General features: G+C 45.7%; 2 pseudogenes; both read left to right on the forward strand.

Annotated features, from left to right (window-relative positions):
* LOC136397102 (sialic acid-binding Ig-like lectin 14) overlaps positions 1-26112 on the forward strand; it is an 83241-nt pseudogene that overhangs the window by 21555 nt on the left and 35574 nt on the right.
* Positions 13488-18191, forward strand: LOC136397105 (sialic acid-binding Ig-like lectin 5; annotated as a pseudogene).

Here is a 26112-nt window from a genome sequence, read left to right on the forward strand (position 1 = left end):
CCATCTCTGTTGCAGAGAGCATGGTGCTAATCACCCCTATGTCTCATAATCGTAGTAACCAGGCTACCAGGAATTCAGTAGGTTTCTGCTTAAATTGTGCCCCAAACTCCATCAGTTCTGCCTGGGTACAGGGCTGGACCACAGAGTGTTCCATTACCTGGGCAGGAGGCTGTGGCCCCTGATGGACTCTTCGTTGCTGGGTTTTTACCACTGGTTGGGCTCTCAGTGTGCGTATGGCAGCTTCAGCCTGAGCCTTCTCATCCTCAGAAGAGGAGTTGCAAGTGCCTGCTCCCGCTGACTCAAAGCCAATCCACCCGCTCAGATGCTGCTGCTCCTTTGGTGACCATTTAGGCTCCTGTGGCTGTTGGCTTTGTTATAAAGTATCATACCCCAGATTCTGAAAGGCACTGTACCTCACTTCATCAAGTCCGCATGAATTTTGAGAGTTTTATTGGAGGAAATTTATTAAATATGCTGGCTGAATATGGCTGACACAGGGCATAGCAGGCCGAAATCATGCGTGCTGAGTATATTTCAGGGGCTGTTTATTGATAGAGATATGAATTTACAAGAACTCCAACTGTCCTTTTGTTGTCCCACCTCCTGCCTGACCTCACCCTTACTTACTGGATAATCGCCCCTGAGGCAGAAGAGTTCCAGGAAGCTGATCAACTGCCCCTAGGAGAATAGTTCCAGGAAGCCAAAACCGTAAAATTGTAAAAGGAAACATACCAAAACTTTTGACTCAATATCCCCTTAGTCTCTCCGAAACCCTATCAAATTCACCCCTAGTCTGCAACCAGTGCTCTTCTCCCCAGAGAAGTGCCCAGCAGGGTTCTTTTCTTCCTTTCAGTAAAGCCTGTTACTCTGTTCTTTTTGGACTCCCATGGATTCCAACATTTGGTGCTGAAATCCGGGACAAGGTACTGGTTGCCTGATCGATCCCTGTAAAGCCAGCAGGCAGGGCCAGGGCCAGAATCACAGCAGCCGCCCGGCCCATGCAGGTTCGCATTGGATTCGGACAGTCGGTAAAGAAACAACGGAGCCACAAACTGGTGGGCCATCATCTTTAATCCTAGCTTGCACCCGGCGGGCAAGTAAAAACACACACTGGGCTCCAAAACCCAATCACATTCAGTGCTCACAAAGCCACTGACTTATCCGAGTTTCCTAGAATCAAAGGTTTCTAGCTCACCAGCCGTATTCTCCTCAGTTCCCCATCTCCTTCCTTATCCCAGATACAAACTCTACACAAACTGGCATCTCACTCAGCGCTCCACCATCTTGGCTGCTTCTCCTGGCCTTCTCCACGTGGCCTTTTTCTGCTCTCTGCTCTGCTCTCTCCTCTAATCATCCCAGGAACCAAGAGGGAAAATTTCGTTCTGCCCCCATTTTATATTGTAGCTTCACAACCTCTAATCCAATATACAAAATAGGGAAGTCTCTAATACAAAGTCACTTCTCTGAGGCATGACTGGATTGTACCACCCCACATCAAAAAGGGTGGGAAAGGCTTAATCCCAAAACCAAGCCCCAGGCTACAAGGATTCTGCCTGCCCAGACACACATTAATATCACCTGGGCAACGGCCTCCACGTGGGCAGCGCCACTTTAACAAAGTGAGCATAATACATATTTTATCTGCCCAACAATCCCTCTTTGCTGTTCAAACATAGCCTGGATAAGCAACTGTAGGTCAATTGGCCGGCAATCTAACCCTGTCCTGAACCCCTGCCAGACCAGAAAGGTAAAAAGTTTCTCCCTTCCCCTTCCCCGGTTGGCCTCCAAATTTCTCTCTAAAAACACCCCTTCCTGGTCAGACGGTTTTGACTTTGGACCCCATAACTACAGGTGGTCTGCCTCTACTCCTTTATGGACTTCTACAAAAGTCTAGGCATGCCTAGCCAGGCCCCTCTCCTATGTCCCGGGAACTCAGCCTTGGGGTGACGACCTCTTGTCTGAGATTCTCTTTCTACAGAAATTTTCTCCTCTCAGAACTGTGACTGAAGGCAGGGATGCCCCCTTCTCTCACCAGTCTCCTCTACTGTGGGCTCCTCTCAGTCCAAACCGTCCAGCCAGGCTCCCCTCGGAACATGGGCTCCTCCCAATCTCATTCCTCAGAGACTACTCCTCTACTCCTTCAGGACTCCTCTACTCCTTCAGGACTCCTCTACTCTCTGAGGTTCACAGTTTCTGAGGTTTCTACTCCAAGTAGCCTGCTTCTACGGACTTCCTTGAAAGTCTAGGCACCTAGCCAGGTTGTTTTCTTTTTTTTTTTTTTTTAATATTTATTTTTTAAATTTTTATTTATTCATTTTAGAGAGGAGAGAGAGAGAGAGGAAAGAGAGACAGTGGGGAGGAGCTGGAAGCATCAACTCCCATATGTACCTTGACCAGGCAAGCCCAGGGTTTCGAACCGGCGACCTCACCATTTCCAGGTCGACACTTTATCCACTGCGCCACCACAGATCAGGCCGCCAGGTTGTTTTCTACTAGCATTACAATACCCTATCTTGACAACTTTGCCACCAAACGGGGAGGACATCAGAGATTCCTTACATGCAGGTTTTTCTTCTCCCTTTGCTCCTGTCCTTAATCTCTATACCACTTGTTCTACACACAGGCTGTTTTTTGGCCAAAGAAACCTCACATAAAACCTCTGCTCCTAATCTTTCCTTCTCCGCAGACTCCCAACTCTGTCTCTCTCCTGCCTGACAACTGGGGGCACCCATTTCTCGGGACTTCTCTCTGGTCCCTCTGCAGACCTCTTCCTTGGTTCTCTTTTCTCCGAGAGCCCCCTTTCCTCCCTTCACAAAATCCAGTTCTCATTCACTTGAAAATACCAATCTCTCTTTCTGTTCCCCTGCTGGCCTGGGGCCCCTCCCTTCTCCACTGTGTTCTTCATCCCCTCTCCCCTCCTTAGAAGCTGTGGCTTCAGCTGTATTTTACCCATCTTCCCATGCCACTAACTTTAGCCAGAGCTATGCCCTTTTCCCCCTCGTCCTCTCCCCTCTCTTCAGAGCTATAAATCTTTTTGACTCCTCTGACCACATGGTGCCACCACCAACACTTCAAATTGCTCCTCCTTTTCCTCCTCTTCCACCTGCAAATTCTGACCCTCTGTTGGGCAGATAAAATGTATTATGCTCACTTTGTTAAAGAGGCCATCGCCCAGGTGATATTAATGTGTGTTGGAGATCGTTGTAACCTGGGGCTTGGTTTTCGGATTGAGCCTTTCCTACCCTTTTTGGTGTAAGGTGGTACAATCCTATCATGCCTCAGAGAAGTGACTTTGTATTAAGAGACTTCCCTATTATGTATATTGGATTAAGGGTTTGGATTTCTATACTATAAAATGGGAACGGAGCGGGAGTTTGCTTCTTGGTTCCTGAGGTTAGCAAGAGAGAGCAGAGGAGAGCAGAAGGAGGCCACGTGGAGTAGGCCAGGAGAAGCAGCCAAGATGGCGGAGTGCTGAGTGAGATGCCAGTTTGTGTAGAGTTTATATCTGGGATAAGGAAGAAGATGGGGAACTGAGGAGAAGAAGGCTGGTGAGCTAGAAACCTTTGATTCTAGGAAACTCGGATAAGTCAGTGGCTTTGTGAGCACTGAGTGTGACTGGGTTTTGGAGTCCAGTGTGTATTTTTACTTGCCCGCCGGGTGCAAGCTAGATTAAAGAAAATGGCCCACCAGTTTGTGGCTCCTTTGTTTCTTTACCGACTGTCCGAATCCAATGCGAACCTGCATGGACAAGGCGGCTGTGATAGTGGCTCTGGCCCTGCCTGCTGGCTTTACACCCTCCTTCTTTCCATCAAGCTATTCACACTGTCCATTTGTCTACTTTCTCTTCATCCCCTCTATGCTGTCAACTCCCTGTTGTCTCAAAAAACTCAAAAAAGCAGAATTTATGTATTAAGCTATGTGAGTAAGTAATCTGTCTTTTCTCTTTGTTTGTCAGAAAATATCTCTAATATAATTTAAATTGAAACAAGTAAAGCATGCTCATTTAAGTTCCTTAATTCATAATATATATAAAGTCTTTGTTTAATGTGTAACTGTGTCTGTCTCTAAGGCCTTAGACCAATAATTACCCACCTCTTAAATCAAGGCTTACTCATCCCCATGGACTCTCCCTGCAAGACCCCCATCCTTCCTGTTTGAAAAACCTTCAGGGGCTTATCAGCTTGTACAAGATTTATACCTAATCAATGAGGCGATAATTCCCCTCTATCCAGTAGTCCCTAATCTCTACAAGTTACTGTCAGACATTCCCTCAAACTTCACTCACTTACAGTCCTAGACCTCAAGAATGCCTTCTTTACCATTCCTCTACACCGTGACTCTTACTTTCTGTTTGCATTCACCTGGACTGACCCAAACACTAATGCAGCCCAGCAACTTACATGGACTGTCTTATCCCAGGGAATCAAAAACAGCCCACACCTGTTAGGGCAGGCACTAGCTAAGGATTTAGCAGCATGAAATCTCAAAACTAGTACTATCTTACAGTAGGTAGATGACCTACTCCTCTGCAGCCCCTCCCTGCCTGCCTCAAGGAGACACACCGCCACCCTTCTTAACTTTCTCACTGTGAAGGGATATCGTGTCTTCTCTGCTAAGGCTCAACTTCACTCTTAATCCGTAGTCTATCTGGGCATCACCTTAACCCCCTCCACCTGAGGTCTCATGCTAGATTGAACTCAGACCCTCCGCAGTCTCCAACCACCTACCACCACAAATCAAATACTTTCATTCCTTGGTCTAATAGACTTCTTTAAAATTGGATTCCCAATTTTGCTCTCTTAGTCAAGCCCCTCAGTGAGATCTTCTGAGCATGGCTTTTAAGGTCTATAATGGCCAAGGAAGTAACAGAAAAGGCAAATAAGGCCCAAAGGAAGTCAGGAAATACCAGCTTTTGGCATATGCTCTTAAAGGCTGCAGTGCCCTACAGCTTCACAGGATTCCGTCAGGGCCCTGCTCCAGAGTGGAAAGAAAGGTCATTGAACTGAAGCCTGCCAGGCTTCCCGGCCCCACCAGTTAACACATCTCTGCTGTGGAAAGAGGGACAAGAGAAGGTAAGCTGCCCCCTTGCTCCATGGAGGGAGGGTTCAGTCTCTTCTTGCCCTGCTCCAGCTACCTGTGTCCTGACCTTGCCCAGCATGCTGGGAATTACCACTGAAGGCCCAAGGACATCGTTCACGAGCCTAAGGTATTTTTTCCAAGTAGCAGATAAACTGATATCATTTCTTGTAAACACAAGGACCATCTACTATGCCTTGCCTGAATAGTTAAGTTTTTTTTTTTTATCCCTTAAATATCTCTACTGTGGGTACTGACAGTCTGAATTTGTTGCTTTATTTAATGTATAGCATCTCCTTTATTCCTCTTGTCTCAATGCCCCATGCCTATTGTAGGCTGGAACTTGCTGCTAATTCCAGCTAGAAGCAGTGGTCACTAGGACTTAAACTCTAACTACAAAGTGTAGAAATGTAACCACCCTTTCCCTAAGTACTTGCTAGATTTATAGGTTACTGAGCAAACTGTACAAAGACTGTCCAAGAGGCACTTCCAGCATTACAGCACCCAAGGTCTGATTTTCACGTGGACAGGTCCACACACTGTGATCCTGACAACTCCCACTGCTGCTAAAGTAAAAAAATGGCATGCCTTACTCCAACCAGCTTCTGGTTTGTGGTTAAAGTTGAAGGTTTATTGCATGCAGGCTCAAATGAGAGAAATCTCCAAGATTACCTACAATCAAATGCTTTTACAACCCCTACTCCAATTACTTCAATGGGGGGTTCATGAAGGAGGCCCCCAATAGGGATAACAGCAGGAAGTAGCTCCAGAAGATGGCTGGCCCGAGACAAACCTCCTTCCTGAACCCCATACCCTTTCCTTCCTCCCACGTCTTTTCTTTTTTATCATACCCCAAAGTTGAGAAATGATAGAGATATGAATTTACCAGAACTCCGACTGCCCTTTTGTTGTCCCACCTGGCTGCCCGACCTCATCCTTACTTACTGGATAATCGCCCCTGAAGCAGAAGAGTTCCAGGAAGCTGAAACCATAAAACCATAAAAGGGAACATACCAGAACTTTTGACTCAATACCCCCTCAGGCTCTCCCAAACCCTATAAAATTTACCCCTAGTCTGTAACCTGTGCTCTTCTCCCAGGAGAACTGCCCGGCAGGGTTCCTTTCTTCCTTTCAATAAAGCCTGTTACTCTGGTCTTTTCGGACTCCCACGGATTCCAACAGTTATATTCCTTTTGAACACATACATCAGGGGTTGGGAACCTATGGCTCACAAGCCAGATATGGCTCCTTTGATGGCTGCATCTGGCTCACAGACAAATCTTTAATAAAAAAAATAATATTAAAAATATAAAACATTCTCATGTATTACAATCCACTCATTTCCTACTGTTCATGTTCATGGTTGCGGATGGCTGGAGCCAATTACAGCTGTCCTCTTGGACAACACCAAATTTTTATTGGATAATGCATAATGTACACGGGTCATTGTATGGCTCTCATAAAATTACATTTTAAAATATGTGGTGTTTATAGCTCTCTCAGCGAAAAAGTTTCCCGACTCCTGACGTACATGTTGGGGGGGCATTACACAATTGTTAACAGGATAATAACATTTAATAAGATTTACATTACATTAACAAGATTAACATTTGTCTAGGGGATTTACAAGAAACTTGAAAACTTTCAAGGTAATACAATCAAAGTCATTCACAAATCCCTTTAGTATCTATCTCTCTTCCTTTGCCCAGAGGTACACGTTAATCTCAGATTCTAGGAAGGGAGGGAGAGCTAGGATCAGTGTAGGATGGTATGTTAAATCTTGTCTCTTATTGCAAGCGAAGGGAGTTCTTAAGATAACCTAAATCCCTTCAGAGAACTTAAAACCAAATGACCCTTTTCATCCTTATAAGTCAGGAGACCTCCACATCCTTTTCCTTCATTTTCCAAAGAAAAGACAGGAAAGCCTGACCTTTTCTCCCAGAATATTAATATTAATATGCAGCTTTTTGGTATCTTACAACAGCTTTTGGCCAGAAGCTGAGACTCGGGCTCTTGAATCCGCAGTTGTTTCTCCAACAACTGCCGGTGCAAACTTTCAGCTTCCAGGGCAAACTGCAACTCAGAACCAGTAATTCCTTCTCCAGTGCTCGCTCCAATTCCAGCCTTTTCTGCTATTTGATTTGCAATGCATACTGAAGCTTTCTACCTCGGGCAGCTTCTCGCATAGAACTCCTAGTTTCCTCTTGAGTAAAAAACATGCAACCCTGGCCAGATGGCTTGGTTGGTTAAAGCGGCCTCCCAATAGGCAAAGGTTGCTGGTTCAGTCCCAGGTCAGAGAACATACAGATAGATATGTAAATTCCAAACTGCCCTCTTGATGTTCTGCTTATCTGTCAACCTCACCCTTACTAGACTACCGCCCCTGAGACAAAGGAATTCCAAAAAGCTGAGAAGCCGCCCCAAGGAGGGGCTCTGGACATACCAGGCCTTTTTTTTTTTTTTTTTTTTTTTTAAAGATTTTATTTATTCATTATAGAGAGGGGAGAGAGAGAGAGAGAGAGAGGAGCAAGAAGCATCAACTCCCATATGTGCCTTGACCAGGCAAGTCCAGGGTTTTGAACCAGCAACCTCAGCGTTTCCAGGTTGACGCTTTATCCACTGAGCCACCACAGGTCAGGCCCACACCAGGACTTTGGATTCAACACCCACATGCTCCAAGCCCCCAAGGAGGAGCATTCCGGACATACCAGAACTTTTGCCTCAGTATCCCCTCAGGCTCTCCCAAACACTATATAATTCACCCCTAGTCTGTAACTGGCACTCTTCTCCCTGGGAGAAGTGCCCAGCAGGGTTCCTTTCTTCCTTTCAATAAAGCCTGTTACTCTGGTCTTTCGGACTCCCATGGATTCCAACATATACAGAAGCATATTGATGGTTCTGTCTCTCCCTCACTCTTCCCCTTCTTCTCTCTCTAAAAATCAATAAATAACAATAAATTAAACAAACAAACAAACAAACAAACAAACAAAACACGCAGCCCATGGCCCCTAAAAGGACAGCCATGGGGAGCCAGAACAGCAACCAGTCCTCTACCCCACCCCTCAAGGGTGGCAGCTGCATACCGATCTCTGAATCCTGCTGCAAACTACGCCAGTTGTAAGGCCAGGAGCCACTATAGTGGCCATTCACATGCACGTTCCCACTGGATTCGGGCAGACAGTAGAGAAATTGCGGAGTTGGAGTATGGTGGGTGTTGGGCAAATAAGTTGTTTTTTTGTTGTTGTTGTTGTTGTTGTTTTTTGTATTTTTCTGAAGCTGGAAATGGGGAGAGACAGTCAGACAGACTCCCGCATGCGCCCGACCGGTATCCACCCAGCACGCCCACCAGGGGGCGATGCTCTGCCCATCCGGGACATCGCTCTGTCGTGACCAGAGCCACTCTAGCGTCTGGGACAGAGGCCAAGGAGCCATCCGCAGCACCCGGGCCATCTTTGCTCCAATGGAGCCTCGGCTGCGGGAGGGGAAGAGAGAGACAGAGAGGAAGGAGAGGGGGAGGGGTGGAGAAGCAGATGGGCGCCTCTCCTGTGTGCCCTGGCCGGGAATTGAACCCAGGACTTCTGCACGCCAGGCCGACGCTCTACCACTGAGCCGACTGGCCAGGGCCAGGGCAAATAAGTTTTAAAATATGATATATCTATGTGCTCGCTTATAGTTTGTATTGAGTGTGAGGGACAGGCTGTATGCAGGCCAGGTCATTATAGCCTAAGGCTTAGTTTTAGGACTAAGGTTTTCCCCACACCCTTGACTGATTGCATGATGTGGGTCAGGGGTCCCCAAACTACAGCCCACGGGCCGCATGCGGCCCCCTGAGGCCATTTATCCAGCCCCTGCCACACACCCGGAAGGGGCACCTCTTTCATTGGTGGTCAGTGAGAGGAGCATAGTTCCCATTGAAATACTGGTCAGTTTGTTGATTTAAATTTACTTGTTCTCTATTTTAAATATTGTATTCGTTCCCATTTTGTTTTTTTACTTTAAAATAAGATACGTGTAGTGTGCATAGGGATTTGTTCATAGTTTTTTATAGTCCGGCCCTCCAACGGTCTGAGGGACAGTGAACTGGCCCCCTGTGTAAAAAGTTTGGGGACCCCTGATGTGGGTGGTGCACTCTCATGACTCCGACTCCGCCATTTCTTTACTGTCTGCCCGAATCCAACAGGAACCTGCATGTGAATGGCCATGATGGCGGCTCCTGGCCTTACAGTGGGCCATCCTGTTTACTGGTGTCTCACCAAGACAGGCAAGACACAAGAGAAGACAAGGGAAAAGCAGAAAACCTGCTTCTCCCATGAAGGGCAAGGGATGAGGGAAGCACCTGCAATGCTGATAGCAGGAACCGAGAGAGCGAGCCCCCGGTCTGTCCCCATTTTACAGTGTAGAAATCAAAACCTTTAATCCAGTATACAGTTGTAAGTTACCAAAAAGCAGAGAATTGATATTAATATTCTGGGAGGGAAGATCAGGCTTTCCTATCAGGCTTTTCTGTCCCATCCTTCCTTTAGGGAGGGGAGGGAGAAGAATGTAGAAGTTTCTGGCTTGCAAGAACAATGGGTCATTCAGTTTTAAATCTAAAATAAAGGTTAACTGAGAAACTTCTCTTTCAATAGGAGGCAGAATTTACCTACCACCTTGCATTGATTGTAGTTCCTCCCCCTTCCTGGAATCTTGAGAGCAAAATACCTCTAGGCTAGTGAGGAAAGATGAACCCTAAAAGATTTGTAAATGTCTTTGATTGTATTACCTTGAAAGTCTTAATGTTTCTGTGTATCCCTAAACAAATGTTGTCAGCCATGCCATGATGTCATGCTCTCCCCCGCCCGCCTGTGTGTGATCAAGGGTATATAACAGCCCCGGAACTATTTTTGGGATTGCACGATTTGCGTCTGATGCCTCATGTCAGCCATATGTGGCCAGCATATTTAATAAATCTCCTCTTCTAATAAAACTCTTCAAAATTCATCTGGACTGGGTGTCTCTACATGAACTTGATGAAATGAGGTACAGTGCTGCCGGGGTCCAGCCCCGGGGGGGATCCAGGGATCCCACAGGAAGAGACGGCATCAGCAAAATCGAGTGAGAGAGTCGAATTCTTTTCTTTCTCTTTATTCTCTAGTTAGCATTTACTGCCAGGCATCTCTGCCAAATGCTAGTATAGCTTCTTTTTAATACACACACACTAAGTTACAATCACATGGTATTTTGTTTCACTATGGTTACATATTTCCAGATAACAGCTAATTCATATCTATAAGCTATAAATCAGGTGGTAAGTCATTCAAAGTACAGATATACAATAACTTGAATAGCAATAACAATATCAGTACAAACTTCTAAAAGATTAGTACTAATTAATAACTCTACTGTTGTTGTGAGTCAAGGGCGCAGAGAGAGATAGCAGACGAAATCATCAAGGACTAGCAAAGGACCACTGCTTGCTCAGGCAAATGGCCTTGAGTTCATGCAGTGTCCTAATTTTTCTCACAAGACTTCAAAGGCTTGCTTATTAAGAAATTGGCATAACATCAAGAGTAACTTTTGCTTAAAGATATATAGAGTGCACCTGCAAGATAGCTTAGTAGCAACATAATATCAGAAGGCATTAATTGCTATTGCTGCTATGGATCCCACCACATTCCTCTCCTTATTCTTGGAAAATACAAAAATCTCATGAGAATGTTTTACTGAGAAAAGCCCAGCAACTGCCTTCAGTCACAAAACAAGTCTCTTAACAAAACATTCTTTACTTGCCGACTGCATTCCCATCCAAGGCCACGCAATGGGCCATTCCATAACACCTTACCTAAGATTCTATTGTCTAGTCAAATTTTATTTATTTACTATATTCACACACTAGTTAAGTTCTAACTATATTCTTCTTAGAGTGTTCCACCATCTGCAGGTCAGGTAAGCAAGAAGAAAGGAAAGTTTCTCTACTCTATCACATGAAAAGGCTAGGGAGGAAAGATGATGAATTAAGTGAAGGCCGAAAGGTGCTCTGTGCACAGCCACTGCCTCCTATCCATTTACAAGTCACAATCTATTCTTTCTAACATGATTAATAAGAAGAAATTCTCCTAAAAACTTAACCCTTTATGAGGGATATCATAGCCAGCCTCTTATGTTTATGAGCCCAGTTCAAGGGGCTTACAGGCTTCTCTGTGGAACTCACACCCTCTGTCTCATTTCCAAAGAAATCATTACGAATCTACAGGGAAAGTACGGTACTATTATCCCTGTGCCACAAATAATAGCACACACCCAGAAAAGGGGGGATATAAGGCCAGATTAATTCAAAAAGTCAAAGGGGGAAGTATCGTTGTGCCTTTCCTTTGCAGTGACTTTGTCAACCCGCAGCCATTGGTCTTCACTGCGATGACTTTGTCAACCAGCAGTTTATGATCTTCTTCTGCTGTGACCTTGTCAGCCAGCAGTTGTGGGCCTTCTCCTGCTGTGACCTTATCAGCTAGCAGTTGTGGGTCTTCTCCTGCTGTAACCTTGTCAGCCAGCAGTTGTGGGTCTTCTCCTGCTGTGACCTTGTCAGCCAGCAGTTGTGGGTCTTCTCCTGCTGTGACCTTGTCAGCCAGCAGTCATTGATCGGCTCCTGACACAGTGCCTTTCAGAATCTGGAGTGCGGTACTTTATAACAATACAAATAAGGAAGTCTCTGATACAAAGTCACTTATCTGAGGCATAAATGGGATTCCTCATTAGAGGGCACCACCCCCTGTTATGCAATCAGTCAAGGGTTTGGGCAAAAGGTCAGTTTTAAAACTAAGCCTTAGGCTATAATAACTTTGCCAGCTTACAGCCTGTCTCCCACACCCAAAGCAAGCAAACATACATGTCATATTTAAAAACTTATTTGACCAACACTGTCCTTTCCAGTAAACAGCATCTCCAGGTGGTAGTCAGTGACCTTTAAAAAATTTATCTCCTGGGATATGCCAAATTCACCTGACGTGAATCAAAGAGCCCCTGGGGGCACATGAGGCTCTGGCCAGTACCGAGCACCAGGCCCAGGTCCATGGGGTGGTCCTGTGTGGGCTGCTTTGGATTCCTGCCAGCTACGAGGTAAACGCTGACCCAAACCATTTCCGGCTTCCAGGATCTCCTGATGTCGTCTGGTGGCTTCCATGATCAGTGCCATGAATTTTCCTGAAGTGAGAAAACACATCACATGATGTCACAAAAGCTCAAATGCTGAAAACCAAAAGAGAAGACAATTGAGCAAACTTACAGACTATTATATTAGCAGTGTGGCACCCCTGTCTGGCACACTTGCCTAGCACATGTTCCCCATAGTGTTGATTGATGCTCATAGCCTCTTTATAAGAGAAAAAGCCTGTCATATAGTAACAAATACTAATATTATATTAACAACTATTATTAGTTGTTATAATAATATGATATTGATATAATATAGAAAACAGAGAGAGAATTCAGTATTTCCTCCAGCATGGTTGATTACCATTTCATTTTCTCCTGTATAATTTCAGAAACATTCAATCACACAACTTGTTACCGAGAGGTCCAAACTGTTTTATATCATTGCCAAATTTGGACAAATGTTTATCAAGTTTTTTTTTTCATTCATAAAAGAGCAGCGGTATTGCAGGTGATTCCCACACATCACTCGAGCCCTTGTTGGGGTTTTGAAAAGGGTCTGAGCATGTGAGCATCTTGAAGGTGGAGTTTCCTGAGGCTTAAGGTGGCAGATGTGCTCCTGTGCTGAGGTCCAGCCTTTGAGTCCCTGTCAAATGGGGCAGGAGCTCCCATCACACATCGGTCTTGAGGGGCCTGTGTGTGTCTCTGACCCAGAAATCCTCAGACCCTTGAGGGCAAACACTTGTGCAATCCATGTCCCCAAAAGCCCTTAGAAGAAAGGGCTTTAGTGCTCAGCTTTCTCCCTGGGCTCCACTCTCCACTGGAGTTGGATCTAAATGACTTTCTCTCTTGCCAGCACTTGAGTGGCCTGAAGAAAATTTAAAAATTATCGTTTCCCAGAAAGTTTAGTAATTTCAGCTGGAGAGTAGGTTGCCTCAGTCACCAGGACCAGCTGTGACCACGATGGCTCCTGGGTGACCTCCCTCTCGACTTAAACATCATCTGTAAGGTGAACACTTTCAGAGTCACATCTGCACAAGATTCTCAACGTCTGGTGGTCTCAGCAAATCCAACTTCAGGGCTGGGTTGGAGGTGAGAAATAATGGTTTCTCAGCCCCCTTCACACTCCTTACAACCTGTGGGGCCAGGGTCCACTTCCTGCCTTGGCCAGAACTCACTGGCCCACGGCTTCCTGTGCAGGGTCCTCAGCCCCACCTACCACACAGCTAGGCATTTCCCTCCCGGACGCTGGGACCTGGACCCGCTCTGCCCTGTCAGATGCAGACATGGTGCCCGTGCCGCTGCTGCCCCTGCTGTGGGGGGGTGAGTGGGCTGAGGGAGGGGGGGAGGGGCAGTTGAGAGAGGGGCCAAAACTGCAGTTGAGACTCTGTGTCCCCACAGGGTCCCTGCAAGAGAAACCAGGCTATAAGCTCCGAGTGCAGGAATCGGTGAGGGTGCAGGAGGGTCTGTGCGTCCATGTGTCCTGCTCCTTCTCCTACCCGTGGGGTTTGGTCCATTCCCCCAGCACACTCTACACCTACTGGTACCTGCGTGGAGACAGGTCATATTACAATGATCTTGTGGCCACAAACAACCCACGCAAACCAGTGATGAGAGACACCCAGGGCCGATTCCTCCTCGCGGACCCCAGGAACAACGACTGTTCCCTGAGCATCAGAGACGCCAGGATCAGCGACACAGGAACCTACTTACTCCGAGTGGAGAGAGGAACTTCTGTGAGATACAGTTACCAAGATAAGAAGCTGAGTTTGCAGGTGACAGGTACTGGAGGTGCCCAGGGGAGGACCCTGAGACATGGAACCCAGAGTTAGAATGGTAACAGGACACTGGGACACTTCCTGTCCAGACCTTGTGCCCAGGATTGTCTCATGAGATAAGACTAGAGGTGAGCTTGGGCCCTGAGGCATGGGTTCCTTTCAGGGCCACACTCTGGGTCCCCTTCCCGTGTGCCCAATCGCCTCCCTGTCTCCCCCTCAGCCCTGACAGAGAAACCCGAGATCCATATTCCGGAGCCTCTGGAGTCCGGCCACCCCACACAGCTGACCTGCAGCCTGCCAGGGGCCTGTGAAGGGGGAAGTCATCTCACCTTCTCCTGGGTGGGGGGTGCTCTTGACTCGGTGAATCCAAAGACTCCTGGCTCCTCGGTGCTCACTTTCACCCCGAGGCCCCAGGACCATGGCACCAACCTCACCTGTCTGGTGACACTTGTAGGAGCTTGTGTGACCACACAGAGAAGCATCCAGCTTTATGTGTCCTGTGAGTACTAAAGGGATGGCTGGATTTCTGAGGGCAGTGGACTGGTGTGTGTGTGTGTGTGTGTGTGTGTGTGTGTGTGTGTGTGTGTGTGTGTAGGGTAGAACAAGCTAAGAAAACACTTGTGCATGGATCTGAGTGCAGGTGGGGAGGGATCAGAGGACAGCAAACCCACCTTCCTGGTTCCTACCACCCTCCTTGGGTTCTGGGTGACTTCCATCCGCTCCTCCCCTCTGAAGTGGGGCCATGTCTTTCTGTCCCAGATACCACCTGGAACCTCACCATAGGCATCTCCTTCAGAAATGTCACAGGTAGGAGGAACCTAGCTTTTCTGAGGCTGAGATTCTGGGCCCCTGAGATCACTATGGGACCGAGGGGGGCATCACAGTTCCAGTGGGATCAGACCTGAGGAGGTGAGGATGAAAATCATCACCTTCCCTCCTTCATCTTGTGATGTTTGCATCTGTGTTCCACACCTCCGCCCCTGCATTTCTCTCCCCAAAGCCCTGAAGATTCTGCAGAACACCTCCTCCCTGCCCATCCCGGAGGGTGAGGCTGTGCGTCTATTCTGTGAGGCCGACAGTAACCCCACTGCAGAGCTGAGCTGGTTCCGGGGGTCCCCAGCCCTGAATGCCACCCCCATCTCCAGCACTGCGATCCTGGAGCTGCCCGCGTGGGGACTGGGGAAGATGGGTAGTTCTCCTGCTGGGCTCGGCACCCGCTGGGCTCCCAGACTCTCTCTCTCAGTCTCTCCATGATCTGTGAGTGTGGGGACACCTGGGGGCAGGTCACCTGGGTCCTGGGAGGGCAGAGGCACCACTGACCTTTCTCCTCCCTCCCCACAGACCCCCCGCAGCTGCTGGACCCCTCCTGCTCCTGAGAGGACTAGGGTCTGCGCTGCAGCTGCTCCTCCCGAGCCCAGCCGGCCCCCTCCCTGCGCTGGCGGCTGGGGGCGGGGCTGCTGGAGGGGAACCACAGCAATGCCTCCTGCAGGGTCACATCCAGCTCAGCTGGGCCCTGGGGCAACAGCTCCCTGAGCCTCAGCCAGGAGCTCAGTGCTGGCCTCAGACTCAGCTGTGAGGCCAGCAATGTCCACGGGACTCAGAGAACAGCTGTCCTGCTGCTGCCAGTTCAGGGGGTCTAATGGGGGACAGGCTTAGGGAGAAGAGGGGGTCACAGAGAAGATGGAGCTGGGGAGTGATTGCTAGGACAGGGCCTTCCATCTCCTGTCTGAGCAGAACCTACACTGGGTTCTGCAAGGAGGTGGGGAGACAAGAGACTGAGTCCTGTGGTGGGTGGTCTCATGCCCTCTACTCTGCAGGGAAGTCCGTGTCCAGGGTGGGAGTGGTTCCTGCCTCTCTTGGAGGTGCTGGTGTCATGGCCCTGCTGTCCCTGTGCTTGTGTCTCCTGTTCCTTTACATGTAAGTCTGTGCCCTGGGGATACAGGGAGCTGGGTTATAAGGGAGAATAGAGAACACTGGAATCCCACAAAAACAGAGCAGAGTACATCCAGAGGAGACTTCTGATGGGGAGGGGGAACGCAAAGAGGTAACAGCTTGTGTGAGGTAAAATTCTCACATATTTAAAGTGTACAGGTCAATGACTTTTAATTTAGTCAGAGTTGGGAACCTGTTATCACAATCAATATTAAAACTGTTTTATTTGACCAAAATGATAACAATAAAAGCATAAAGAAACTTCACATCCCTCAAATATCACCCTCCCCCATCCCCGCCCCAGCCTAGTCACCACTGACCGATGTCCTTTCTCAGGACCTGCCCATTCTGCACAGTTCATGTGAATGGACTCATTCAGTACATGGTCCTTTGTGACTGACTTCTTTCACAGAGCACGGTGTTGTCAAGGTTCTTGTGTCAGTACTTTCTTATTTCCAAATAATATTTCATGGCATGAATGGGGCATATTTACTTGTACATTTATTTATGATGGACATTTGGGTTGTTTCTCCTCCATGTTTATCATGAACAACACTGTAGTGATCTCTCTTGTACAAGTTTCAGCATGTAAGAGGGGCCTTTCATTATGAAAATTCAGTCTTGGTCACCCGGGAAATGTAGTACTCACTTGCATGTCAGGAGGGTCTCCGAGTCTGGTCCCAGGGTCCGTGTGCCTCAGTCATCCTGTCAGGGAGAGGGGGCCCCTGCCGACCTGTGCCTGAGCCACTCTGGCTGCTGACTTCTTCCCTTAGAGTGAGAGCCCGCAGGAAGCCAGCAGCCAGGAGACCCAAGATCAGGGACGGTGAGGACCCTGTCGTGGGAACAGCCAGCTGGGTGAGTGGTGGGGTGTCTTCTCATGCAGTGTGGGGTGCTGGGCATCTCCCTTCAATTAGTCCAGACTGAGCTCCTCAGCATCTCCCCAAACTCACCCCTCAGTGGTCAGCCGGACAGACAGATGGAAGCTGACTTCCCCTCCTTCCCCTCCATCTCCCGGAGCCCATGGTCAGCCTCCTGCCCACCCTGCTGACCACTGAGCCCACCTCCCTCTGCTGAGTACAGGCTGCCGGAACCATCTCCCCAAAACTATTACTTTCTACCTACTCTGGGAATATTACATCCTCTCTCCTCACCTCAGTTTCCCTCTCTGTAAATGGGGGTATTAAGAGTATCATTCATACTGTTTATGAAGAAGAAATGTGTGTGATCAGTAAACCCTCAATATGGTCTCATCAATTGTAATGTTACAAAATTTTAAATAAGTAAGTGAATTGGTGAGTTCATAAGAATTGGTGTGGAATAAAGGGATGAATAAAAGAGATTCATCAGCGTGATTGTTGGTGGCTCAGTGGTTAGAGCATCAACCTAGGATGCTGAAGTCACACGTTTGTAATCCCAAGGTTGCCGGCTTGAGCTCAAGCTCACCTGCTTGAGTGAGAGGTCATTGGTTTGAGGCTGGGATTATTGATATAATCCCAAGGTTATTGGCTTGAGCACAGTGATCTGGCGTGAAGGTTAAGGTCACTGGGTTGAAGGTCAAGGTCACTTGCTTGAGCCCAAGGTTGCTGGCTTGAGCAAGGGGTCAATGGCTCAGCTGGAGCCCTCCAGTCAAGGCACGTATGAGAAACAATGAACAACTAAGGTACCTCAACTACGAGTTCATGCTTCTTATCTCTCTCCCTTTCTGTCTCTGTATCTCTCTCTAGCTTAAATTAAAAAAAAAAAAAAGTTTTATCAGCCCTACTTCCCCACAGGACCATGTTTGCCTTATTCTCTGACTCCCTTCTCTCCCGTTCACTCAGGGTTTCAAGCAAAAGCCTGGGCCACACAGGCCCCCAGACCAAGTGGCACTTGCTGGGGATGCGCCTCAATCAGGGGAGAAACAGGAGCTCCAGGGCACCAGCCTCAGCTTTGACGAGATAAGGCCATGGGAGCCTCAGGACCAGGAGGCCACCATCTCCCCTGAGTACTCAGAGATCAAGAAGACAAGCAAGTGAGGACTCGCTCAGAGCTCGGTCCTGGCCGCATGCATCACGGCCTTTTGGGGGAAGAAGTGAGGAGTAACAGATGCAGCAGGAGGAGACCTTGTGACAATATCAACATTAACTCCTGTGTGTGCTTGCCCAGGCAGGGCAGAGAAGACAGGTGACGGGATGACAGTGACTTGTCTCACATGCAGGCTTCAGTGCTTCCTAAGGCATTGTCATGAGGTGATTCACTTCATTTCTGCCCCTCAGTTTCCGTTTCTGTACAGCAGAGCCCAAGCATGCCATTCAAAGGTGGTTGTGAGCATGAAATAATAAATCAACACAGAAGTCAACCAACAGAGTGCCTGATCCAGGCGTGTGCTCAGGGCTTGCTGGTCTCTCTTTTCTTGAACAGAAAGGTCCTGCTGGAAAGTTCTTCTGAACCTCAGGGTGACCAGCCATAGAGGACAGGGTGCAACATGTTGGTGTCATTTGTCATCCCAGAGTTTTTCAAAGCCTCCCCAGGGGAAGACCAGCCTCTCTCCCTGGTGGTCAATTTATGATAAGTATCTTATCTTCTCTCTGGGGTCATGTCGACTCACTTTACCTGTCCGTTCTTCCAACACCTACTGACTGCCAGTTCCTTCCCTGTCCCATTTACGGGGCCCCCACAGGGGTCTTTCCAATTGCCTGTGTACTGCAAGCAAAAGCTGACTGGGTATTTTATCCCCAGTGTTTTATCCCCAATTAGGAAGAAGCAAGAAGGAAGCCCTTTTTGCAGGAGATGGTGTGGGAGGTAAAGGAATGGCTGTTAGGACCATAGAGCTCTGTTGTAATCATGGAGTATTTCCCGTAGGGCTTTCACACTACACAGGGTATGAGAGCGCCTCCTACAGGCCCTCCCGATTCCTGTCTGGGTTTAGGTCTCCCTGGTAAATTTGATCAAGCCAGAGAGCTTACCCTGACTGTCTCCTACACAAGCCCCTTCCTGACTCCCTGACCTTGGACCATATATTATAGGCATTTCCCCCTGGTGTTTTTCTACTCACCCAGATTCGTGGGTTTTCTTTTGTGCTGCAGTGAATGTCCTTGTACAATTATCGTTATGCCCCACCCCACCTCATCAAGGGCCCCTCATCACCCTGCCGGGTCCTCCTGAGTGGAAACACATGCCATTCCCTCTCACCTTGCTGGGGTCCTGACATTCCTCTCTGACACGCTTGGGTAGACACCCTGCTCACTCTCTTTGAGACCCCTCATTCTAGAGCCACTCTGCACAGATACACACCTGTCTCTGCCATACCTGGTGACTTTTAAGGTCTGTGGATCAGAAGAGGAAGAGAAAGAAAAAAAATGAAAGAAAGGAATGAGCAGAGAAGGGAAGAAAAGGAGAAGAGTGAATTCTGGATACGACTGAATGGCTACATCTGACTGGGTGTGGGGTGTGAGAGAAGGTGGGGAGACAGAGTGACTGAGGAGTTGGAAAATGGGTTAAGGTCTCCTGAGATGGAGAAAGCTGTGGGAAGAGCAGGGAGCAGAAATCTAGGGGAAAGTTGGGACACAGGAGTTAGAGACCCACTTTAGATACCAACACAGGCAATTAAATTCACGAATGTGCAGCCCTGGGGAGAGATTGAGGATGAAGTTATACATGTAGGAGTTATCAATATGGGCTATCACGTAAGACCTTTGGGCTGAAAGAGGTTGCTTTGGGGATGAGGTAAAGACGGCACAGAGAAGTGGTCCAAGGACTGAGTCCCGGGGTTGATGTAGTGTTTGACAATGAAACACTTAACTTGTTTTTGTTTATATGTGATCTGATAGATAGGAAGGTAAATAGAATTCTAGGTTAAGAAAATAAATCTTATATAAAATTATTTTTGTTGCAAAAGATACCTGAATTTTACAAGTGGCTTTTTTTTTTTTTTTTTGGTGGGGAGCTGTAGGGAAGTGATATACATAGTCTCCTTTGATTTACCTAAATAAAGATTTATTTTAAAAAAAGATTTTTGAGGGATGTGAAGAAAAAGGAACCCTCCTGCACTACTGGTGGGAATGCAGACTGGTGCAGCCTCTGTGGAAAACAGTATGGAGATTTTTCAAAAAATTAAAAATCTAACTGCCTTTTGACCCAGCTATTCCACTTTTAGGAATATACCCCAAGAACAAGAACACCATAGCACTGTTCCAAAAGGAGAAATGCACCCCCATGTCTATGACAGCAGTGTTCACAATAGCAAAGATCTAGAAACAGCCCAAGTTGTCTGTCAGTGGACAAGTGGATTAAAACGATTTGGTACAGCCTGACCAAGCAGTGGCGCAGTGGATAGAGTGTCGGACTGGGATGCAGAGGACCCGAGTTCGAGACCCCGAGGTCACCAGCTTGAGTGCGGGCTCATCTGGTTTGAGGAAAAGCCCACTAGCTTGGACCCAAGGTCGCTGGCTCCAGCAAGGGGTTGCTCAGTCTGCTGAAGGCCCGCGGTCAAGGCACATATGAGAAAGCAATCAATGAACAACTAAGGTGTTGCAATGCGCAATGAAAAACTAATGATTGATGCTTCTCATCTCTCTCTGTCCCTGTCTATCCCTCTCTCTGACTCACTCTATGTCTCTGTAAAAACAAAAAAAATCAATAAATAAAAATTAAAAAAAAAAAGCTTTGGTACATATATACTATGGAATGCTACTCAGCCATAAGAAATGGTGACATCAGATCATTTACAACAACATGGATAGACCTTGATAACATTATACTGAGTGAAAGAAGTAAATCAGAAAAAACTAATAACTATATGATTCCATACATAGATGGGACATAAAAATGAGACTTGGAGACATGGAGAAGAGTGTGGTGGTTACCAGGAGAGGGGGGAGAAGAAAGGAGAGGGAAGGGAGTGGGGTGAGGGGAGGGGCACAAAGAAAACCAGATAGAAGGTGATGGAGGACAGTTTGACTTTGGGTGATGGATATGCAACATAATCAAATGTCAAAATAACCTGGAGATGTTTTCTCTGAACATATGTGCCCTGGTTTATCAATGTCACCTCATTAAAATTAATAAAAAAAGATTTATGAGGACTTCTGGTCAAAACAGAGGATTATATAGATGCTATGCTTACCTTCTCCCATGACCACATCAAAATTACAACTAAATTATAGAACAACCATCATTATAAAAGTAATTGTAACATTTCTATATGTTTCCACTCCTAGGTAATATCCTTTTGGCCCTGGAGTGTGTGTGTGTGTGTGTGTGTGTGTGTGTAATATATATACTATATATATAATAATGTATATATGTATATATAGTGTGCATGTATGTATATATATAATTAATTTATTTAACTTACTGGATGTTTCTATTGCTAGTAATTTACTTGGAATTTTTGCATCAACATTCATTTGGAAGCTTTATAGTTTCCATTTTTGCATTATCACATTAGGTTTTATATTATGTGCTGCTGGCTCTATGCAGATAATGTGAAGCTTTTTAATTCAATCTTTAGTTTACATTGAATCAGAATTTACCATTTGTTAGTAGTTTAAAATAATGTCATATAATTCTGTCAGTTTAGTTTATAGTTATTCAGCTAATTAACATGGTCATTCCATCTTCAGAATGGTTTTATAATTTATGTGTTCCTGAAAAGTCATCCATTCATCTGAAGCTTTCCAGTTAGGAGCCAGGAACAGAACCAAGGATCCATAAACAATTCGGTTCCTCCAGAGCTGCCCCCTTCCCTCACCACTGTCACCTCTGGTTCTTTCCCCTGCAGCCCGGGGATTATCCCGTTCATGGACTCTATGCCACTGGGTTTTACTTTCTGTGTGCCAAGTATTGTGTTGTATGCTTCTAAGTACTTTTTATTTTTACTTGTCATTATTTTCTCTTTAATTATTTCTCCTAGACTTTCTTTTATAATTTTTATTTTTTAAATCTTTTTCTTTTTCTTTTTTTTTTAGAGAAGAGAAAGAGAGACAAAGAGAGAGAGAAGGGGGGAGGAGCAGGAAACATCAACTCCCATATGTGCCTTGACCCGGTAAGCCCAGGTTTCTGAACTGCTGACCTCATCGTTCCAGGTCGACGCTTTATCCACTGCGCCACCACAGGTCAGGCCTCTCCTAGACTTTCGAGTTTTGTTTTCATTCTGTTGTCTAATCATTGCTTCTATCTAAAAAGAAAGTTTTTTAAATTTCCTTATAAATGGGAAGTTGCTACAGTTTACAGTCTTTTTTGTTTCATAAGGTTAATCGGTTAAAATACTCCTTATAGATTTTCCCATGCTATTTTCTTTTCCTACTTTATTGTCTGTCCAAATTGTGTTGGAGGAGAGCTGGATCCTGGGCATCTGAGTGGTGGATCCATGATTTACCTGTCGAGTGTGCTGAGGACACTTTGTCCAGTAGAGGGCGCACGTGGACTTTGCCTTCCTGCCTCGGGCCAAGAAAGATGAACTGCTGAGAAATGTTGAGTAAACCTCCTGCTGGAGGGATCTTTGGCCTCAGCGAAGGGGAGGCCATTGCACTCAGCGGGAGAAGGCGGCAATTAACCGGGCAGCTCTGCTCAGCCCCAGCTCATTCTGTTAGGCAGAAATGCCAGATACTAACACTTTTCAAAAAAAGTTAGGTATTCAGAATATTATTGTGGGGTATCTCCATATGTGAAACTGTGACTAAGAATTTACAAATGTTTTCAAAACCTGTATGTAAACTAAATACAAATTAGGATTAAAAAAAACATTTATGCAAGAGACACTGGATTCACTGGACTTCTGTATCCTGGGCTTCCGGTCATGCTGAAGAGTACAATACTGAACACTTTTCCCCTAAGGTCAGGGGAAGGATGAGGTGGTTACTCCCACTACTTATTTTCAAACATTTTAATAAAACTTCTAGAAGGAACAATGAGGTACAAAAATGAGTATGGGGCAAAGTGATTGGAAAAAGAGAAGGAAAACATTATTGTTTCCAATGACAAGGTAGAGTCCATAGAACATTCCCTGTACCCTAAAAGCAAACTATTGGAACTGATATGTGAATTTAGCAGAATTGCTGCATCCAAAAACAACAGTTTTTATATCTATGTTAGCAACATCAGGAAATTATATGAAAAATCAAGAAAATGTTGCTTAGAGAAATTAAAGAAGCCTTAAATAAGAGATGGATCATGTTTATGAATTAAAATATTTGACATTTTAAAGAAGTCAATACTTCTCCAAGCTAAGACCCCACAGTGCTAGGGTTTTTCCTCCCAGACCTACCTTAGTGTTGGGTGTGGAGATTCACTGTCAGCCACACAGACCATATATTTCTCATTGCTGTTGCAGTGTTTTTGATTTCTAGCATTTCCTTTTGAGTCCATCTTAGAACTCTCATCTCTCTGCTATATTACCATCTGTTTTTGCATAATGTCTACTTTATCCTTTAGAACCTTCAACATAATAATCATGATGATTTTAAATACCCTGTGTGATAATTCCAAGCTCTCTGTTGTGTCTGAGTCTGGTTCTGATGCTTGGTTTCTGGCTTAAGACTGTAGTGTTGTTGCTGTTTTTTAAAAAATAAACTTTACTTCTTTTTAAGTGGTTTAAAGTTTATAATAAAATCAAGCAGAGAGAGACCTGAAGGTGGCAGTGGAGTAGTGCCAGGGTCCAGCCCCGAGTGGAATCCAGGGGTCCCACAGTAAGAGATGGTGTTAGCGTGAATCGAGTGAGAGAGCCGGATTCCTTTTTCTCTTTAGTATTTACTGCCAGGCATCTCTGCCAAATGCTGGTCTAGCTTTAGTTTTATACACACACACTAAGTTACAATCACATGGTATTTTGAATACATTGATTAATAATTGTTTTTGTTTCACTATGGTTACATATTTCTAGGTAACACTTTATTCATTTCTATAAGCTATAAATCAGGTGGTAAGTCATTCAAAGTACAGTTATACAATAACTTGAATAGCAATAACAATATTAGTACAAACTTCTAAAAGGTCAGTACTAATTAAAAACTCTACCTTACCTAAGATTCTATTGTCTAGTCAAATTTTATTTATCTACTATATTCATACACTAGTTAAGTTCTAACTTTATTTTTCTCAGAGTGTTCCACCACCTACAGGTCAGGTATGCAAGAAGAAAGGAAAGTTTCTTTACTCTAGAAAAGGCTAGGGAGGTAAATTAATGAATTAAGTGAAGGCTGAAAGGTGCTTCTGTGTATAGTTACTCTTTCCTACCTATTCATAAGTCACAATCTATTTTTTCTAACATGATTAATAAGAAGGAATTCTCCTACAAACTTAACCCTTTTCGAGGGATATCATAGCCAGCCTCTGATATCTATGAGCCCAGGCAAATGGGTTTACAGGCTTTTCTGTGGAACTCACACCCTCTGTCTCATTACCAAAGAAATTACTATGAATCTACAGGGAAAGCACGGTACTATTATCCCTGTGCCATCAATGATAGCACACCCCCCCAGAAAAGGGGGGATAAAAATCCAAATTAATTCAAAGGTCAAAGGGGGAAGTATCATTGTGCCTTTTTTTGCTGTGACTTTGTCAACCAGCAGCCATTGGTCTTCTCTGCTGTGACTTTCTCAGCCAGCAGTTGTGGATCTTCTTCTGCTGTGACCTTGTCAGCCAGAAGTTGTGGATCTTCTCGTGCTGTGACCTTGTCAGCCAGCAGGCATTGATCGGCTTCTGACAGAGTAGGCAGACGCACAGACTCCCAGCTCACACCACCGAACTGGATTACAAACTAGTTTATGAACAATCAGTGTGAAAAACCAACTCTGGACTACAAGAACAGCTCTCAAAAACCAAGGAGCAAAGAAGAAGCCACAACAAACCTGGTAGAGAGTGCCTGAATCTCCCCTGCTTACAGGAATGGGAGGGGGTGAGGCTGAGAGCCCAGAAGGGCTCTCACTCCAAAGTAAAGAGCAGAAAATACTGCTCACAGCCACTTGCCTGGCAACCAGGAAATGAGGTGTGTTGAAAGGACTGGCTTGTCTTCCAAAAAGAAAGGGGAGAGAGAGAGACAGATGGTGAGGGGCAGAGGAATGCAGGGGATGACCTGAGAAGCTGACTCATCCAGTGCTTGAGGCGGCTTAGCTGGGGGAGGGGCTGATCCTTCCACAAAACAAAACACTGAAGTGCTTCTGGGTCACAGATCTCCAGACATCTCTCCAGCTCCAATCAGCGCAACAAGACACAACTGAAAACAAGAAGTGGGGAAGAGGGGCAGTAACTCAAGTCTCCATGAAGATCTGAAATACACCTTTCCCTACTGAAGCTGAGAAAACACTCTGCCCCCAGAGAGAGTAACTAGCAGAAGAGGCCTTTAGAGTCTCAGGTTATAGCAACTGCATTCCTGGATACAGTTTCAAATAAGCCCCCTGCTGAGATCAGTAAACAAGACTATCACCTGTTAAGAAAACAAACAAATCAAGACTTCAAAGTGGCCCCAATCCGAAAGTGGATTACAAATAATAGCTAATGCCAACCCAAAAGGACCAAGAAATAACACAATTGAAAACTGGAGGCAGACAACACCAAGCCTAGACTCAACCAACTCTACAAACAAAACCCCCAAACACACAGACATAATGAGAAAACAGAGAAGTGCAATCCAAATGAAACCACAACAGAAAAATCCAGGAAGTGAACTGAGTGATATGGAAATAACCAAACTTCTGGATGCGGAGTTCAAAATAATGATTGTAGGATGCTTAAGGATCTTAGAACAACAATGGATGGTCATTACGAACACCTAAATAAAGAAATAGCAAGTATAAAAAAGGATATTGAAATATATATATTAAAAAAGAATCAGTCGGAGATGACAAAATATCAGAAATGAAGACCACAATGAAAGGAATTAAAAAACAGGATGGATGGAGCTGAGGATCGAATCAGCGAGTTGGAAGTCAAGTGGAATGAAGGCATGAAAGCACAGAAGAAAAAAGAAAAGAGACTCAAAAAGTCTGAGGAAACTCTTAAAGAGTTCTGTGACAACATGAAGAGAAATAACATCCGCATCATAGGGGTTCCCGAAGAAGAAGAGAAAGAACAAGGAATAGAGACTTTGTTCAATCATATCATAGCTGAAAACTTCCTTAAATTAATACAGGAGAAACTCTCACAATTCTAAGAAGTACAGAGAACTCCATTAAAGAGAAACCCAAAGAAACCTACACCAAGACACATAATTAAAATACCAAAG

Source organism: Saccopteryx leptura, chromosome 3 (genome assembly GCF_036850995.1).
Source record: "Saccopteryx leptura isolate mSacLep1 chromosome 3, mSacLep1_pri_phased_curated, whole genome shotgun sequence".
NCBI lineage: Eukaryota > Metazoa > Chordata > Mammalia > Chiroptera > Emballonuridae > Saccopteryx > Saccopteryx leptura.